Source organism: Octopus bimaculoides, chromosome 4 (genome assembly GCF_001194135.2).
Source record: "Octopus bimaculoides isolate UCB-OBI-ISO-001 chromosome 4, ASM119413v2, whole genome shotgun sequence".
NCBI classification, from domain to species: domain Eukaryota; kingdom Metazoa; phylum Mollusca; class Cephalopoda; order Octopoda; family Octopodidae; genus Octopus; species Octopus bimaculoides.
This window is the reverse complement of record NC_068984.1, coordinates 66873924-66878368: the sequence shown is the minus strand read 5'-3', so window position 1 is coordinate 66878368 and position 4445 is coordinate 66873924. Positions and strand designations below refer to the sequence as shown.

The 4445-nt window shown below is 38.0% G+C and overlaps 1 long non-coding RNA gene across 1 annotated transcript in view; it reads right to left on the bottom strand.

Moving 5' to 3' along the window:
- LOC106884057 (uncharacterized) overlaps positions 1–756 on the bottom strand; it is a 31189-nt gene extending 30433 nt beyond the window's left edge. Inside the window, exon 1 of the long non-coding RNA XR_001411193.2 lies at positions 306–756. This is a non-coding gene — a long non-coding RNA (uncharacterized LOC106884057). The remainder of the gene's footprint in view (positions 1–305) is intronic.
- Positions 757–4445: the final 3689 nt, after the last annotated feature.

The following is a 4445-nucleotide window of genomic DNA, read 5'->3' as shown; positions in this document are numbered from 1 at the left end:
TATATATATATATATATATATATATATATATATATATAATTATAGACACACATATACCTATGTATTATATATTTGATAGGAACAGAGAGAGAGAGTGTGTGTGTGTATGTGTATGTTCACAAACACTCACACATGCATACGCTCACCACAGGGTACATGATAATTAGTTTAAGAAATGTATTTTTAAAAATGTTCATATGAATTTTGAATTATTTGTGGCTACAGCTTATGTCTACACAGTGGAAGAATAATCATAAGGAGTTAACTTCTGATGCACAATATAAAGGAAATCGGCATGATTTTACCTCAAAGCAACATATACATACTGTGTGCGTACATGCACACAATGTGGGTGTGTGTTTTCCCGTTCATCTGAGTGTGTCTGTGTGGCTTCTTTTTTCCTTTCTTCCAGATGATGATAAAGTTTCAATTTCCTGTCTGAATCCATCGTGGTGTTAGTGTCAGATAGATTTGCTTAATACCTTTGGGGGTAAGCTATGAACATTGAAACATCCATTAACTCTTACTCTCCTCTCTCAGAATTTTATATTTCATGTCTATCTGGAGGAGGTCATGATGAACCACTCTCATGTTTCTCTCTTTCATAGAATGCTGTAGTTGTTATTGCCGTTGTAATTCTTTTGCACCAGTTCAACCCAGACCATTTAGACATATGACCTACGGCATTCCAGCCATGATCATCCCAACTTTTATCACTCAGATATAGTATAGACATATTGGGATTTGTTGTTGGCACTCCGTCGCTTACGACATCGAGGGTTCCAGTTGATCCAATCAACGGAACAGCCTGCTCGTGAAATTAACGTGCAAGTGGCTGAGCACTCCACAGACATGTGTACCCTTAACGTAGTTCTCAGGGATATTCAGCAGGACACAGTGTGACAAGGCTGACCCTTTGAATTAAAGGCACAACAGAAACAGGAAATAAGAGTGAGAGAAAGTTGTGGTGAAAGAGTTCAGCAGGGTTTGCCACCATCCCCTGCCAGAGCGTCATGAACCTTTAGGTGTTTTCGCTCAATAAACACTCACAACGCCCGGTCCGGGAATCGAAACCGTGATCCTATGACCATGAGTCCGCTGCTCTAACCACTGGGCCATTGCGCCTCCACAGACACATTGGGATATAGTACAGACATGTCACATCAAGCTAAGTAAATAAGTGGTTATCCTTGCATACAGGCATATCACCAGTATCCCCTTTCAGCTGAGCATTCCTAATCTTGCAGGCTCATAGGTGCCAGTGTCACATATTAAAAAGCACCTGTCCCAGTGTCACTTAATAAGCAGCCATAAAGGTGCCACATAAAAAGCAGCCATGCTAGTGCTGTGTAAAAGCACCCAGGTACACTCTGTAAAGTGATTGGCATTAGGAAGGGCATCTAGCCGTAGAAATAATACCAAAGCAAACATGGAGCCCTGGAAGCTCTCCAGCTGACCAACTCCTATCAAACTGTACAAACCATGCCAGCATGGAAAATCGATGTTAAATAATGATGATGATGATGATGATGATGAGTATATCTAATTCTACATTATCCAATGCATCCTGCCTTTTTTACAAAAGCAGTAGGGTGTGAATTGAATGAAATTTTGCAGCTATTCAGGTTAGGTCAAGCAACTACAAATAGGCTCCCTTAGTGAGTTGAACATCATAAGAATCATAATCTAGAGACCAAAAGCAGCAAGCTGGCAGAATCATTAGCATGTCAGGCAAAATGCTTAGCAATATTTTGTATGCCACTATATTCTGAGTTTAAATTCCGCTGAGGTCGACTTTGACTTTCATCCTTTCAAGGTCAATAGATTAAGTACCAGTTGCATACTGGATTCAATATAATCGACTGCCCCTCCTCCCCCAAAATTTAAGTCCTTGTGCCTGTAGTAGAAAGGATTATCTAGAGACCAAAATTTCTTTATCTTTTTTTTTACCTGTTTCAGTCATTGGATTCTGGCCATGCTGGTACACCACCTTTAAGGATTTAGTTGAACATATTGACCCTAGTACTTACATTTGAGTCAGGTAGTTATTCTACTGTGTAAGAGTCATTAAGAAACCAATATCTTAGCACTTATTTCCACTGACTCAGGAATGAAATTTGCTTAGGGAGTGTAAACCCAGGTTCAAAATTTTTAGAAAGAAGGTCTTGTGTTTTTTTTTTTTTTTAGTTTTGTTCCTTGTTCTTTGTAAAGGAACCTAACTTTGAGCTACATTTTACTGATCACTTTTTATTCACTGTTTTCTAAACACGAGAAAAGCTAGCAGGGGTTCAAATTTTGATATTGCACCCCCACAAAAATTCTAGGGGATGCAATTGTAACCCCTGCACACCCGGCTTCTGGGCCCATGCTTATTTCACTTCACTGCATTCCATGGTTCTTGGTGTCTTTGGGTTAGGTTCTGGGGCAGTAATGTCAATGTCCTCAGCCAATAATCTAGCCAGTGTTTAACAATGGACAATATACCATTCTGACAGGATTTACAAACGTAAAACATGATGACCCTTAGGGATAAAAACCATAGAACATAGAAAACTTGAATCAGCAAAAAAATAAAACAATGAAGTCTTGAAAGACAGAAATAAAAAAGATGGCAAATAAGAAACTGTATAAGAAAGCCTCTATATAGTTAAATGAACCGCTAAAAATAGCAGCTAAGTTTCCCTCAAATCACACTCAAGTGTCTTAAATGTAAAAAATAAAAGGCACATTAGATATTACAATCCTTATTATGTCTAAAAATATAGGATGATCATGGCTACATTGCCTTTGCATAGGTCTATTTTCTGCTTGATTAGAGTCGACCAAGGGTTAAACAACAGCAGCAACAACAACAACAGTAACAACAAGGGTAACAACTCATAAAGAAAAATAAGGTCCTTATCCAAACTGCATGGTGGATCAAGAAGAACCAGGAAGACTAACCAATTCAGGTCTGTGATTAAATACAAATGACTCTTATCTTTCAAATTGCTTTCTCTTGGCTCCCAAACATGAATGGAGCTCAAACAATGCTCGCAAATAAATGTCACGATAACATTGTTATTGCAGTTTACAGTAGAGAGTTGTTTCTAAAATGTGGCACCTATTTACAGATAGCAGACTGAGTCATTTGAGAGTTACTTGTCATTGTTATGGAATAAGCACAGTTCTGGTCACTTGATGCATACAATCAAACTCTTATGAGGTTGTTCACACATTCACACACACACATATAAACACACCCACGCACACACATATGCATACATACATATACATATATACACACACACATACATTTATACACACATGCACACGTAAACATACATGTACACACACATATACATATACACACACACACATATGTATATATATATATATGTGTATATATATATATATATATACATATACGCACACATATACATACATATATATACACATGTATACATACATATATAAGCACATGTGTGTGCTTATGAATGTAGGCATACATGTATGAAACTATGTTAATGTACACATGTATGCATGTATGTGTATATGTATATATATATATATATATATATATATATATGTATGTATGTATGTATGTATATAAAAAGAGAGAGAGAGAGGTAGAGAGACAGATGTATCTTTGTAAGCATGTGCTTAAATGTGTGTGCTCACATGCATGCATGTGTGAATGGTTGTGTGTGTGTGTGTGTGTGTGTTATGTATATATTCCCTAAGCAGATGGGCCTTTATCAAATAGCATAATTTGCATCATTGCAATAGAAATAAATATTTAATAAAGAGAGAGATAACATAATACCTACAAAGCCTCAAACATTGCTTCCACCACCCAAAACTACCTCCCCGGTGAAATAAAAAAAATGAAATAAATAAAATTAAAATTGTCGCCTGGTTCCTCTTACTCGATTTACAAAGCCATATAGGGAAAGATGATGAAATCAGAGCTATTGTCAATCCCCTTGAGATGCATAACCTGTTTAATGCCCATCAGTAAGCTTTCAGGCAAGGGATGCACAATGCTGAACCCACCGTCATCATCGTCGTCATCGAATCATCACAACCAGCATCATCATCATCATCATCATTATCATCATCATTGTCATTGCCGTCATCATCGTAACTAATTCCTCCTTAATTGTTACCACCATCATGATCACTATTACACCACCACCACCACCACCACCACCACCATCATCAATATCTTTACCACTGCTATCACCAAAACCATTCCTGCCTTTATCCAATACCTTTGCTATCACCCCTGCCATCACCACCACCACCACAACAACCACCACCATCTCCATAAGAATAACCACCATTGCCAGCTTAAATCACCACCGCCGCCACCACCACCACCACCATTACTACTACTACCACTACCACCACCACCACCACCACTACCACTACCACCACTACCACTATTACCATCATTATTGCTG